The sequence below is a fragment of the Psammomys obesus genome, unplaced genomic scaffold (assembly GCF_907164565.1).
Source record: "Psammomys obesus unplaced genomic scaffold, mPsaObe1.curated_primary_1811, whole genome shotgun sequence".
NCBI classification, from domain to species: domain Eukaryota; kingdom Metazoa; phylum Chordata; class Mammalia; order Rodentia; family Muridae; genus Psammomys; species Psammomys obesus.
In genome coordinates this window covers 9929152-9945445 of record NW_026586550.1, presented here as the reverse complement: position 1 = coordinate 9945445, position 16294 = coordinate 9929152, and the positions used below count along the sequence as shown (strand labels likewise).

General features: G+C 38.3%; 1 protein-coding gene across 8 annotated transcripts in view; it reads right to left on the bottom strand.

Moving 5' to 3' along the window:
* Cnot4 (CCR4-NOT transcription complex subunit 4) overlaps positions 1-16294 on the bottom strand; it is a 106304-nt gene that overhangs the window by 76193 nt on the left and 13817 nt on the right. Inside the window, exon 2 of one of the 8 annotated variants that reach the window (XM_055602017.1) lies at positions 14239-14314. The exons of the other annotated variants lie outside the window; for them this stretch is intronic. The gene's annotated coding sequence lies outside the window, so the exon portion shown is untranslated. The remainder of the gene's footprint in view (positions 1-14238; positions 14315-16294) is intronic. 8 annotated transcript variants of the gene reach the window in all.

Genomic DNA, 16294 nt, shown 5'->3' with positions numbered 1-16294 from the left:
ATGTAGTACACATACACATATTCAGCCACACATACATATACATAAAATAGGGCAAATCTTTAAACAATGAGGAAAGGCTCATAGATTAAGGGCGTTTGTTGCACCCACATGGCAGCTCATGAACATCTCTAAGTCTAGTTCTTCAGTTTCATGCCATCTTCTGTCATCTGTGGGCACCAGGCACATGCATACATGTAGGCAAAACACTTACACACATAAAAAAGAATCCAAAATTAAAAATGGGAGAAAGCCAGGCATGGTGGCATATGCCTGTAATCCCAGCACTTGGGAGACAGAAGCAGGTGGATCTCTGTGAGTTTGAGGCCAGCATGGCCTAGGACAGCCAAGGCTACACAGAGGAATCCTGTCTTGAAGGGGGGGGGGGGGGGGAGAAAATTTAGTGTTGCTATCCTGGCCAATAAATTAGTTTAAACAAAACAAAGTTCAGTGGAGGAAGGTTTTCTTATGCAGTAGACTGTCGTTGACCTCTCTAGCTATAGAAATCTGAAAGAGAAACACCTTGCAGAGGGAAGCAGTGACCAGGAAACGCACAAATCAGCCATCAGACCAGGCAACAAACATGCTAACTAATATACATAACCACACTGCCTCCTCATCATAATTATAAAAATGCTGCTTGTAGATTTATCCTATGTCCTCTACTTTATTTCTCAAAACATATAATACAGAATGTGATTAGTAGAAAATATAATGCTATGGTAATTTAAAATAGTTAATGTTTTCAAAATGCAGCCAGGAGCAGTAACTCACATCTGTAGTCTGAGGAGGGTTAGGGCCAGACTATCTACTCAAAGATGTCTCACACAATGTAAGCAATTACAAGCAAAAGGCAAAATAAGAACACTAACAGAAAAAACAAAATGAACTTTTTGTTGTTGTTTTGTTTTGTTTTTTTGAGACAGGGTTTCTCTGTGTAGCCTTGGCTATCCTGGTCACTTTGTAGATCAGGCTGTCCTCAAACTCACAGAGATCCACCTGCCTCTGCCTCCCAAGTGCTGGGATTACAAGCATGTACCACCACGCCCAGCTCAAAGTGAACTTTTAACCATAGTCAACTTTGGAAGAGTCTTTGACTTCCTTATTTTTTTCATTTTGTTAACATTTTTTATGTCCATTTAATTTCCCAGTCCTACAGAAATATTTTTACTTTTACTATAATGGAGTGGCGTAAAAGGAACTTTTATTCTCGTTTCGGTTGTTGTCTTGGAAACTTACGGCCTCGTCTGCTAACCTAGCCCTAGTCCTGAAAGCTTCTAACCAGATTCAGCTCTTTCATGTGCTTGCTGGGGATCTAAAACTCTCAACTGCACAGCTTGCATGACTAGCATTTTATACACAGAGCCATTCCCCCAACCCCTGTGAAATGTTTTTCTGAAAAATCATATATATTAATAAACTTAAATAAGCCAAGATCCTTAGTTTTCAAGACAAAAATTCTTTAAAATAATATTAAGATGAATTGCCAACCAAATTTCTTTTGACACTCTTTAATAACTAATAAAGCATCCCATCACATATAAAAGGCTAAGGCTAAATTTTAGTCTAAAAGCAAAGTTAGTATATGTACTTTGTTTAGTTTATTTTAATTAATTTGTATTTTATTTTTATGTGTATGTGTCTAAGTATGTGTATGTGTATGTCTGTGCACTATAGGCAAGCAGGGGTCCTCCAAGGTCAGAAGAGGTGCTGGATCCCCTGGAACTGGAGTTACAGACAGTTGTGGTCTGTCATATTGGTGACTGAATTTGAAAGCATACCCAGTGTGCTTAACCACTGAGCCACCTCGGCAACCCCTTTTTTTTTTTTTTTTTTAACTTTCAAATTACATTTGTTTGTGTGTCTGTGTGCAGTTGCCACAGTACATGAATGGAGGTCAAAGAGCAACCTATGGAGCAAATTCTCTCCATCCAGCATGTGAGTGTCAGAAATTCAATTCAGTTACCTACTGAGCCATCTCATCAGCTCATAACATATACTTTGAAGAACCCAATAATAAAAATGCTAGCAGGAAAATACAAATAACCTTTTAAAGTATAAGAAAGAAGTCAAACTGAAAATTTCTTCCATAAAATGCTGAAATTTTGGCTAAATTTATTTGAAAAATACTTTCCTGAAAATACCAACACAATTGACAAATCTGACAACTGGTCTGTGGGTTAATTAACTTAGCACATCTACAGAATCAATTCCTAGGAATAAAACTGTTATCAAAAATATGCAAATACGTAAATTTTTTTTTAGTTTTGACAGTGTCAGAGTATTAAAAAACAAAAACCTACAGCAATCTACATTCTCAGTAAAGCCAATTTAATCCTTTACATGTAAGCACTGTAATTTTGAATGTTTGAATATTTATAATTTGAGAGTAAATAAATGTTGTAATGGTAAAGTTCCTTTAAAAATAAATTATGAAGAGATATAAGAAATATTTATATAATAAAGGTCCAAAGTATAAAAACTATAAAAACTGTCTTTAAAATACTAAGAATGATCTAAAAACAAGTTTATATTTTGAAAAGTCAAAATAACATGAAAATAATAAATAGGTGTTTATTTCAAGGTTTTTGAATTTAAGAATTCTTTTTGGAGATTTTCTCTAGAGTTATTATTATGGTGATTTTCTGTGGCAAAAAGTTCTAGTAGCCTAAGAATGAAGAATCCGAGCTCTTTGTAACACGTAGGCCTCTGATTTCCTGTCACCGGCCCACCCAGTTTTCTGGGCCAAAACGGGACCATAATCTTTGCTTCAGCATTCTCCACCGCCTTCTAAATCTGGTCATTACATCCCACTGACTTCATTTCATCAAGAAATCTCTTTTGGTCTCCATTTCAACTGGATTACAAATACAAGACTGAAAGCAATCTATATTGATTCTTACTATCTCTCTGCTCTAGAATTCACATATTGTACAGTTGTCTAATTCTCTTTAAATGAAAATTTGTCAAAGTGATCACACATACTATTAACTATTTTGTCAAAAAGAATACTAACTCTGATTCACTCTGACTGTGAAATTTTGTATTTCTAATAAATTCCTGTGATGCCCATGGTTTAAAATACATTCAAGTCACTCTTCAGATTAAGAACCTTTAAACAGGGGCTGGAGAGTCAGTTCCGGTTAGGAGCACTGGCGAGGGTTTATAGTCTCACAATTGCTGTAATTCCAGTCCTGACCCAGTGATCTTCTGCCCTCCATCGGCACCAGGTACACAGATAATGCACAGTCATACATGCAGACAAAACATCTACAGAAGGAAAAGCAATAAATGGGGAAAAAAAAAACCTTTAAACTGGTACTTTATTCTGCTCAAATTTAAATTCTTAAATTCTTTCTAGAAGATTTAGGAAAGTATCTTCCTTCTACTGCCTAATCCCACTGCCTCAAAGAATGTCCTCACTCTCATTGCTGGCTGTACATGTTCATTTTGGCTGTGTAGTCCTCTTGTTATGTGTTCCTTGGGTTTGCTTAAACTTCCTTTTCCACTCATCCAAGTATTCTCTTTCACAACTCTAAACAAATTAATCTTGTTTGCATTCTTTGACTACTAGTTTTCTGAATTTCAACAGTATTCTCCACTGTGGCTCTGATGTCTGCTGTTTTATGCTATTAGAACCACTGCACAAAAGCATTCCTATAGTATCCCATGAAATGCCTTAAGGATACCGATTTCTCTCTCACTTATTTCCCAACATTATGTTTAATGTGTAGTTCATACCCGGCAGGTATTACTTTAAGTACAGCACTCAGGAAGCAGAGGCAGGTGTATCTCTTTGAGTTTGTGGCCAGCCTGATCTATACAGCAAGTTCCAGGCTGGTCAAAAGCTATATAGTGTCTCAAAAAACAAAATAAAAAAGATGCAATTATTCAGGGCTGGTAATATACGTTAGTAAAGCAGCACCTGCCTGGCACATACAAGACCCTGGGCTCAATCCCAGGTACTACTCAAACCAACCAAACCAAACCACAGAGAGAGAGAGAAGTACACACCTCTGAACAAAACAGAAAAAGAAGGGCAACTTCCTGATCTTGGCAAAGTACAGCTAAAAAAAAAAAACAGACACAGCTAACAAGCTAACATCAAACTTTAAAAAACAGTATCTTTTCCTCCTAAACTTGAGTTCAGAGACAGCTGTTCTCACCAGTCTTATTCAACAGCTATGGAATGCCACACAATAAAGAACAGAAAATAAAAAGCAAACCAAACTGGGAAATTTTTTTCGTATAGTCCTTATTTGCAGATGATTTAACTATTTAGCTGGAAAAAAAAAAATTCCAGTGTATTAAGTACATTCAAGGAGGACACAAGATGCAATATCAATGTATAAAAATTAAGCACATTTCTATACCCTAACCACAAGCAAACAAACAAAAATATGTTTTTATATTGCTCAGAGAAACTGAAGTCTATGTGATGGCTATTCGTCACTGTCAGCTTGCCTGAACTTGTAAGCACTTAGGAGCCACAGCCTGGTTATATCTGTGCTGGTGCTCCCAACTAAGAAGACCCATCCTGCATCTGAGCAGCACCATACCTTGAGCACATTATTAGGGTGTCCACCTTAAGAGAAAGGGATGCAAAGAGTACCAGTATTCATCACTTTGCTTCTAACTAGACACAGTATGACCAGCCCCATCAAACTCCTGCTATCATTCCTTTCCTGGATCAACTATATCGCTTAAACTGTGAGCTGAAATACACCCTTCCTTCCTACGTTGCTCTTGTCAGGAATTTGTCACAGCAATAAAGCGCACCTAGTGTGGTTCAGGCCTGTACTCTACCTACTTGGGAAATCTGAGGTAGGAGGATCACAAAGAGAATCAAGGCCAGTGTACATATCTCACCAAGAGCCCACCATGAAAATTAAGAAAGAAAGTATTAAACAAAAAGCTTCAGATATGGTTCAATGGTAGAGTGCATGCCTGTACCTGTGAGGAACTTGGCTATATATGATTTAGTCTGATAAATAAAGAATTTAAATAACTCAAGAGCCTTACCATGCTTACTGACAAGAAGACCTAACACAGTAAAGACACTAATCATCCCCAAACTCAGCTACAGGAATAATAAAATTCCTAGAAAAAAAAATAAATAAAAAGAAAAGCTTTTGCAGCTACAGATAAGGCTTATAATAAAGTTTATATAGGAAGGGAAATCCTAGGAGACCTAGAGCAGTTTTCTAAAATCAATCCGGGGGAAGAATTACTCTTCCCAATGTTAAGGCTTACAACACAATGTGGTACTGATGGAGAAAGAGAGCTACAGACTGGTAGCACACAGTAGAAAGCCCAGAAAAAAAAAAATCTGCTCAACTGACTTTTCACAACTTTACCCAAGCAAGTCAATGGAGGAAAGAAAGCCTTTATATACCAACTGATGCTGGAGTAATGATGCTGGGATGTACAATCTTCCTACTCAGAAGTATCAAATTACATCACCTTGAAACAGACCGCATATTTAAATATAAGTAAGGTGGTGACGCATGCCTATAATTTTAATACTTAGGAAGTTCAAGGCCAGAATGTGTAACATCACCCTTCCCACCACCACACACAAAAGAAATAAATCTACACCTCTGGCCCTTCTAACCCCCATTAACTTAAAACGGAGCTTGGAAGATATAAGTCTAAATTACAAAAGCAATCTACAGATTCAATGCAATTTCCATCAAAATACCAACACAATTCTTTTCAGACCTTGAAAAATCAATTCTTAATTTCATATGGAATAACAAGAAACCAAGAATAGCTAGAACAATCCCATACAATAACAGATCTTCTGGAGGTATCTCCATCTCTGATTTCAAGCTGTACTACAGAGCAACAGTAATAAAAACAGCATGGTACTGGCATAGAAAAAGATTGGTAAAATAATGGAATCGAATAGAAGACCCAGAAATAAACCCACACACCTACAAATACTTGATTTTTGACAAAGAAGACAAAACCATAAAATGGAAAAAAGACAGCATCTTCAACAAATGGTGCTGGTCTAACTGGATGTCTACATGTAGAAAAATGCAAATAGATCCATATTTATCACCCTGAACAAAACTAAAGTCCAAGTGTATAAAAGACCTCAATATAAAACCAGACACACTAAACTGGTTAGAAAAAAAAAGTGGGAAAGAGCCTTGAACTCATTGGCACAGGAGATAACTTCCTGAACAGAACATCGACACCTCATGAAACTGAAAAGCTTCTGTAAAGCAAAGGATACTGTCATCAGAACAAAACAACAGCCTACAGATTGGGATCTTCACCAACCCTATATCTGACAGAGGGCTAATATCCTGAATATATCAAGAACTTAAGAAGTTAAACACCAACAAACCAAGTAATCCAATTAAAAAATGGGGTACAGAGCTAAACAGAGAATTCTCAATAGAGGAATATCAAATAGCAGAGAAACAATTAAGTCCTTAGTCATCAGGGAAATGCAAATCAAAACAACCCTGAGATTTCAGCTTACAGCCATCAAAATGGCTAAGATCAAAAACTCAAGTGACAACACATGCTGGAGAGGATGTAGAGAAAGGGGAACCCTCCTCCACTGCTGGTGGGAATGTAAACTTGTACAACCCCTTTGGAAATCAATGTGGCGCTTTCTCAGAAAATTAGGGACAGTGCTACCTCAAGATTCAGCTAGGCCACTTATAGGCATATATCCAAAAGATGTTCAATATACAACAAGGACATTTACTCAACCATGTTTATAGCAGCTCTATTTGTAACTACCTGATGTCCCTCAAAAGAGGAATGGATACAGAAATTGTTGTACATTTACACAATGGAATACTACTCACCTATTAAAACAAGGAAATCATGAAATTTGTAGGCACATGGTGGGAACTAGAACAGATCATCTTGAGTAATGATCCAAAAACAAAGACACATATGGTATGTACTCACTTATAAGTGGGTATTAGCCACATAATAGAGGATAAACATACTAAAATCTATATTCCTAAAGAAGCTAAACAACAAAGAAGACCCTAGGGAAGATGTTCAATCTTCATTCAGAAGGTCAAATGCGATAGACATCGGAAGCAGAAGACAGGGAACAGGACAGAAGCCTACCACAGACGGCCTCTGAAAGACTCTTCTGATCAAGGTTATCAAGTAGAGGCTGAGACTCATAGCCAAACTTTGGGCAGAGTGCAGGGAATCTTAGGAAAGAAGGGGGAGACAGAAAGACCTGGAGGGGACAGGAGCTCCAAATGAGACCAACAGAGCCATAAAAACTGAGCCAGGGGGAGCCCTAAAGAGAATGATAATGCCAACCAAGGACAATGCATGGAGAGGACCTAAAACCCCGACTCAGATGTAGCCCATAGATTCAGTCTCCAAGTGGGGTTCCTTAGTAAGGGGAGCAGGGACTTTCTTTGGCATGAACTCAGTGGCTGGCTCTCTGATCACCTCCCCCTGAGCGGGGAGCAGCCTTGCCAGGCCACAGAGGAAGACAATGCAACCAGTTCAGATGAAACCTGATAGGCTAGGGTCAAATAGAAGAGGAGGAGAACTTCCCCTATCAGTGAACTGGGGGAGAAGAGGGAGGGAGGGTGAGCTTGGGAGGAGATGAAGGAGGGGCCACAGCTGGAATACAACTTGAATAAATTGTAATAAATGTTAATAATAAGAAGAAAAAGAAAAAGTCTTAATTACAAAAGGAAGATTTGTGCTGCATCAAAACTTAAATTTTTCATGAAAAAAAAATTTAATATAATACAAGGATAGAAGCCAGAGTCATGCACATGCTAGACAAGCATTCCACCACTAAGCAGGGCTAAAACCCCTAGTTCCCAGATTTAAAGTGTATACTAGGGCTGCAGAGATGGCTCAGAGATAAAAAGCACTGGCTGCTCTTCCAAAGATCCTGAGTTCAATTCCCAGGAAATACATGGTGACTCACAACCATATATGAGATCTGGTGCCCTCCTCTTGCCTGCGGGTGTAAATGCAGACAGAACACAGTACACCGTAATAAATAAATCTTAAATAAATAGATAGATAAATAAATAAAGTGTATGCTAGGGCTGGGAAGTCACCATTTGCCAGTACTTAGGAGATAAAGGCAGGCAGAGCTCTGAGTTCAAGGCCAGCCTTGTCTACAGGACAGCCAGGGCTATTTAAAATAAACAAACAAAAATATGTAAAGAAAGAGAGAGAGAAAAAAAACTTTTGCTCTGTCAATAACACTAAAGAGGATGAAGAAATATTAGAAACTGGGTAAAACATTTGCAAACTACTTTTTTTGTATATGATACAGGATCTCACTCTATAGCCTAGACTGGCCTTGAACTCACTATACAGCCTCAAACTGCCTCGAACTGAAAACTTTTTTTTTTGCCTCAGTCTCTGGAGTACTAAGATTATAGGTATAAGTGAAAACTAATTTTTTTCTGTATCTACAATTATTTGTATCTACAATATAAAAAGAATGTGCAAAACTCAACAGGAAAAAGTCAATCCAATTGGAAAACAGTGCAATTGTGGAAAAAAAATTTGCAAAAGGCCAGTAAGTATACAGAAAAATGTCTCCTGGGTTTGTGGGGCATGCATTCTCTTAACATTCTGGAGGTAAGAAGAGTGTGAATTCAAGGCTAGCCTGAGTGAGAACCCAGACTTCCAAAACCAAAACATTTCAGTGTCTTTAGCTACCGGGGATCTCACACCACAGTAAAATACAATTACATACCTATTAGAATGTCTACAGTAAGAATAGTGATGAAATGTCTTAGTGTCTTTTCCTATTACTGTGATAAAATAACCTAACAAAAGTTATTTAAAGGAGACTGGGCTTGTTTAAACTCAGTTTAATATACAGCCCCATAAAGTGGAGTAGTCAAGGCAGCAAAAGCTTGAACCAGCAGGTCACACTTTTGTCTGTTCCTAGTTAAAAGAGGAATGCAAACAATGCTGCTCAGCTCCCCTGTTCTCCTTATACAGTCCAGGGTCCAAGCCAGGGCAAGGTACCAACAAAGTATGGGTCTATCCACCTCAACAAAAGCATGACCAAAGGCCCTTCTCCCAGAGATTCTAGATTCTGCCAAAATGACAATTAACACTAACCATCAAAAACAACAGAGAAACCACCAAGTACAGAGATAATCTACAAAATGAGATAAAATGTGTAAACTATAAAGCTGTTAAAGACTTAGTATGTAGAATATGTAAGGACCTCAAGATAAGAAAGTCAATTAAAATCAACAAGAGACATAGAATAATATCACTAATCACACAGAGTTGGGACATAGCTCAGTTGGTAGAGTATTTGCCCAGCATGCACATATCTCTGGGTTCAATCCTTAACGTCTCAAGAAACCAGGTGTGTTGGTGCATGCATGTAATCCCAGCACAAGAGGTGGAGTTACAATGATCAGAATTCCAAGGCCAACTTAATTTACAAAGCAAGTTCCAGGCAAGCCTGAGAAACAGGAGATCATATCATCATCATCTTCTTCTTCATCATTATCATCATCTATAGCTAGCTGGTCTTTGCTACTTTGTGGGTACTTTTTCCTATCCTTCATTTTTTCCTGGAGCGACCAACAACCACCCACCCCGCCTCTTAGGGCTCTCGTATTTATATGCCCTCTAACAAGTTCCCAAAGTTCCAAATGTCACACAACCACAGAAACTATCTGTAGCTGGCAAAACCATGCCTCTGCTAGAGGACGATGTAAATCATAGTCAAGTTGCTGTGGACAGTCTAAAGGAGCCTCACATTAGTACACCTAGGATTAAAATGAAAGCACATTCTTATATTTCTGTATTTTTTAAAGAAACCAAAATTCCAGAATTTTTAAAAATGTCATTACATCCCCCTTCCCTTCTGTTTTACAACATTAATTGTGCTGTGTATAGCAGGAAATTATAAACAGAGACATTTTCAATGAAATAAGGGCTTTTTAGAGCAGTGGCCAAGGTTTTCCTGCCCAATTCTAATTTTTGCCAATTTCGATGGTATCCACAGCTTTTTATTTCCTGTGTAAATACAAGCAAATCCATGTCCCCAATGTAAAACTTTTGCTAGCTTCCACTCTAATATTAACACATGCTTATAGTATATAGGTTGATTTAATTCCAGTTGTTTCCCCCCCCCATAACCCAGTGTTTCTTGGCTGCTGTTGTTCCTTTTTCATTAACATTCAGAAAACTTAAGGTTAGCAAAACAAAATTTAAGGTTATCTAGTCTATCCATGGGTGGGGAAGGTCTTTATTCTTTTCTGTTTTATAAGCATTTCCTTTAAGGTGCGATTAGATCTTTCTACAACTGTTTGCCCTGTGTTTGGACAACTGGCACAGCCTAGGGTTGTTTTTGATGACCTATGTCAATACCTTCCTCAGGAGCATCTACCATTTCTCCCCTTACTTCATTATGAGCTGTCTCTAAGATTGCAGGAATATTAATCTGAGTACCCCACTATTGTAAAAGATCCCTTCCCCATAAACTTATGGGCATGTCAGCCACATAAGGCTTTAACTTTCCTACCTTCCAGGCCCACACATTTATTTTTAATTCATTGCACACTTTCTTTTATCTGAGATAACTTTCCAACTCCTAAAATCGGTATAAACTTTTGAAGTAGCCATTTTGAATCCCAAGATTTTGGGGAAATAATAGTTATATCAGCTCCTGTATCCACTAAACCTATTTTAATATCATTTACTTGCAAATTTAATTTTGGCCTCTGATCATTAACAATTGTTTGCCAGAACACATTTTCCAGTACTTCCAAACCCTCCTGTTCTTTCTACTGGAGCAGCTTTGCCTTTGATGTACGAAAACAGTGGCAACTGAGCAATCCTATCACCTATGTTAAATTGCAACTCTCTTTTTACATAGGCCATAATTTTAATTTCTCCTTTGAAATATATAATTCTCGGATGCACAATGAATCCACTCCACCTCAAGATATTCCCTACTGTCCTAGAGAGCAGAGGTCCATAAACTCCATGTGCTATTTTATAACACTGAATTTTGGGGGATAGAGTAAGATTTTTTAACCCATGGCCAAGTCTAAAGCTGTGCTACCTGCAGCAGCGTGCATTAAATCTGCAATGCCACATGTTACTCCTTGGCTGAAATAGCTTGTAATTTTTGCTGTGGGTCACTGAGCCAGGCACCAAAGACCATTTCCTGGTGCTAAGAAATTACCTTGACTATCTCTTTTGGAGCTGCATTCCTGAACCCAATGACAGTCTTTGCTACATGGCGCGCGCGCGCGCGCACACACACACACACACACACCCCAGAAGCGTAGGTGTTCTTTCTGTTTGAAATTTAGGAAAGCCACTACCCTTAGAAACAGCTCATTTTTCTGGTGCAAAGTACTGCATTTCTAACAGTTAATGCACCTGGCATTTTGAGATCTTAGGCTTTTGGTTTGGTCAGTCTCTTTGCAAGTGACCATATTTACCACAATTGAAGCACCAGGCATTTTGTTATCAGAGACGTCTAGCTGCAGTTTGACCTATTGGCATGGTACAAGTCAAAACCCTGTTGTATCCACTCAACCACAGGTGTGGCCTTTGCCTTTAATGGCCTAAAAACCTTTTCACATTCCATATTTCCATTTTCAAATGCCAAGGTCTCAATTAGAACTTATCTGATACGGCTTTGTTCACAGCTGAGACTAATTTTTATAAAACATCAGTGAAGGCTTCTCCATAGCCTTGTATAATCTTTGTAAACAAGGTAGACTTTTTCCCAAGCTCCTCAACTTGTCCCAACCTCTTAAAGCCACTAAGTGACACTGTTCTATAGTAGCATCATCAAACTGAATCTGTTCTTATATATCATAGTTCTACCCTTCACCCAGCAACTGATCTTTTACTATATTCATTCCCCTTACCCCATTTCACTCTTCAATATAGGGGGCTTCTTCTCTCTACCATGTTAACCACTGAAGCTGCAGACCAGCCTCTAGTACACTTGTTACTAGTCCCTTCTTCCAGTCTTGGGGAATAATTCTATTTTGAGTAACCCAGTTCTTTAGAATCTGTTTCACATAAGGCAAGTGCATACCACATGAAAACACAGCCTCTTTAAAACACCTTAGATCTATCATTTTTATAGGATACCATCCTATCTTGTCATAACCTTGTTCTACACCATTAGCAGGCATATACAGTACAACTATAAAGAAAGCTGATGGTGATCCCATAACCCCAGGCCACCCCTCCTCTAACTCTGATGGTACAGTTGGTTCAGATTAACCCCTTTTCTCAAAAATGAGTGTTTCATCAAATCGTTCTACTACTTTTTCAGCTTTTCTCTGACCTGACCACCCTCCGGCACAGTTTCTTTCCCTCCTTCCTCCTGCAGGAAACTACCACTCTCTTGCTCAGTCACCAGGACTGAGGCTTTCTGTTCTCTTTTCCAGTGATCCTCACTTCCCAAGTGCTTCCACCGCCACCCAAAACCTCTCCAGTTGCACTGCCAATTCTGCAACTTTGTCAGAAAAAAAGGGAGTGATCCCTTTTGTTTTCCAATTGACGTCATTTATTTGTTTGTTTGTTTGTTTGTTTCTCAGGCCCCTCCACTTCCACCCAAAGTTTTCTCAACTGCTTAGCCATTCTTCCAACCTTTTTTGAATCAGAATATACAAAGAAGAAGAAAAACAAACAAACAAACAAACAAACAAACAAAAAAAAACAGAAAATCTCCTCTGGGAGCAAATCAAGGTATATCTCAACAGTAGTAGCCACAATAAATTTTTTGCTGGAGTCTTGAAAAAAATATCCATTCCTTCAACCCTTGCCATTTTTTCTACAGCATCTGAAATCAAATTTCTCACTCTGCCTAGCCCTACGTCTAGGTGCCACTTGTTGCTTGGCTTTTACTACTTTGTGGGCTCTTCTTTCGTCCACCCTCTTCTACCATTTCTTCTCAACCCTAATCATTTCAAGATTCATATGAATGTTTTCTCATATTTCCCACTGTGTATTGTTCTTTTCAGTAGTTAAGAACAATTTTTTTTCTAAATTATATTTGAGGTCAGCATCCTTGGTTCTAGTACTAAGACAAAAAAGGTGAACTCAGAAACTTTTAACTTTAAATTCCTTCATCAAATTTCTTCCAGGTATGGCTGGAGAGATGGCTCGGCTCTTAAGAGTACATACTGCTCTTTCAGAGTATCTGAATTCAGTTCTCAGTACCCACATTGGCCAGCTCTTGACCATCTGTATGTAACTCCAGCTTCCTCTCCTGGTCTCCATGAGCACCTTCATACACGGAATAATTTTAGGTAAAGCTGTGAAGTGGTGGTGGGTACCTTTAATCCCAGCACTTAGAGGCAGAGACAGGCAGCTCTCTGAGTTCAAGAACACCCTGGTGAACAGAGGGCCTTCAGGACCTCTAGGACTATACAGAAAAACCAAAAATGAGGAAGAGGAGGTGAAGGAGGAGGAAGGAAGGGAAAAAAATAGGAAGGGGAATGATGAGGAGAAGAAAGAAGAGGAGGAGGAGGAGGAGGAAGAAAAGAAGAAAGTGTTTTCCAGGCAGAGGCAGCAGCCAGAGAAAAGGCTCTAAGCCTTTTTTTTAATTCATCATTGCCTTATCCTTTCAATAGTGTATGATAACAATAGCTAGTACTTACCAAATATTACAACACATGACCCACAAAAACATGCACATTTTTAAAAATTAAATCATTTAAACCTCACAAGTCTGTAAAATAAGCATTTTTTTAAAAAATGTTTTTAGAGTTGCCTATTTTTTTTTTAACACTACAAATGTTTTAGCTGCACATATGTATATGCACATGTGTGTCTGGTGCCCGAGGAGATTAAAAGAGAACGTTGGATACCCTGGAAATGGAGTTATAGACAGTTGTGAACTACCATATGATGCTGGGAACCAGATCAAGGTCCACTGTAAGAGCAGCAGGTGCTCTTACACACTGAGGTATCTGTAATGAAAGTTTTGGTTTCTTTACATTATATAAACATATTTTTGTTATAATCATTAAGTATGGGATTTTAGTCTGTCCACAGCTGATAAATGCTTCCTGCAGGGAAGTAGTCTTTGTCAACTGGTTAGTTGAATTCTGAGGACTTTTAGGGGTATAAATATGATAGCCCAGAGGACGAAGGCACGGTGGCTTGGATAAGGCAGAGGTAGGACTGCTTGCTGGTTTGCTGGTTATCTGAACTTCTAGATATCCTGATGGCTGAGAGTGGTACTGCCCCAAAATAATACTACAACCTTACCGAGCAGGAAGAAATAAAGAGGGCTATGTCCTCTTTCCCTTCCAACTTTCTTGTTCTCCTTCCTGGGGTGGGGGACCTGGAAGGGAGGTATAAGCATTAAGGAACTCCCAAATAAAGTAGCATTTAAAAATTAGTGCCTATAGCTATCTCTCCAGGCCCAGGTGCTCCTTGTTTAAAAGTATTCATTTATTTTTTTGTGAGATAAGTGAATACATGACACAGTGAATACATTAACTACATTACAGTTCAACTTGCAGAAGTTGATTCTTTCCTTCCACCATGTGGGTTCCAAGGATTGAACTCAGTTCATCAAGCCTGGCAGCTAGATTGCCCTTTACCCACTAGACTACCTCAAATGACCCCCTTCCATTTGTAAAAATGGAAAAACAAAAACACAAAGAGATTAAGTAATCTCCCTAAGATCACATAATTAACAAGGAGCAGGGTACTGAACCACCATGTGTACTATGAAACCAATTTTTGTACTTAGGAACCTAAGAACATTCAGTACAAACTGCTTTACATTTCTCTTCTTCAATAAATAGAAACTCTTCAGGTACATAGACATTATTATGAGTACTATTCAAATTTGCTTTCTTAGCATTTTCACAACTGAATCTTTCCCACAGTATGCATTACTACCTCCTTACCTTCCTGACAATCTCATCTATCTTCATTCCCAATCTACTGAAGTTCTTCAGCGGTCTGTGGTCATTGCATCACCAAATAAAAGGATTCGTTGTCTAGTCTCATTCTCTTTGAATGGTGTTGGACTATGACAACCTTTTTCCTCTTTCTTGAAACTTCCCCAGTTCTCTAGAGCAACAGTATTCTGAATCTTCCTATTCAGATCTCTGACTTCTCTCAGGGAAAACATTAATCTCTTCCTTTTCTGCTCAAGATTTCATTCAACTTCTCCATCTTCCTTCTAGCTCTTCAACTTTTTTTTTTTTTTTACCTATACCTCTGAAAGGTAAGAACCCTAAAAATTGCATCTTTGTCTCTTTTTCTTTTGTGAATTACAATTACTACAGATTGGCCAGGGACCTCTATATACAGCTAGGCTGGCCTTGAAGTCACAATCTTCCTTGCCTTAACCTCACTAGTACTTACATAACAGGCCTGTATCACCTCACCAGCCCTCAGTCTCTTCTAAAGTTCATTTAACTTATAGAAATTGAGGGCTTACTATCAGATTCTATTTAGGTCTCTTGATAAAACAATGAACAAAACAGAAAATAAAACTTCTTCTGTCCATACACTGTCAAGTAATTCTGTTCCACAATGACACTCAAAATGGTATTGTGGGACTGGGGTTGTAGCTCAGTGGTAGAAAGCATGTGTGAGACCCTTTGTTCAATCTCCAAAATTGGAGGGAAAAAAAATTTCCACTGAATAATATTTTATATTCTCCCAACTTAACAAAAAGAATAATGATGCCATTTATCAACCACAACTACATATTGCTGCCTTAATTCAAAACACTTAATAATCATTTTCCATCTTATCTATCCAATTTTTTTTTCTATTACTCCCTGATTCAAAAGAATACCAGCAAGACAGTCTTATGCGTATACCTAAAACACACTGCCTGTATTTCCATTTGCCAGAATAGCTACTGGAAACGTATGTTCAGCTCAAGACAAAACAAGTGTATTGAATACAAAGACAACTTCAAAATTGAAAGTTTGTTGATTCTTTCAAATGTATTCTAACAGCAAACCATTATCCAGGGCTTACTATGTACCAAACACCATTCAAATATATTAGCTCATTTATTGTACAAAATAACCTTAGTGGTTTTTTAATAACCTTAGGTATTTTGTTTTGTTTTGTTCCAAGGCAGGGTTTCTCTGTGTAGCTTTGACTATCCTGGTCTCACTTTGTAGACCAGGCTGATCTCAAACTCAGAGACCTGCCTGCCTCTGCCTCCACACTGGGATTACAGTGCTGGGATTACTGGCGTGTGCCACCACACCCAGCTCATTCACATTAGATAGATAGATAGATAGATAGATAGATAGATAGATAGATAGATAGATAGATAGATAGATAG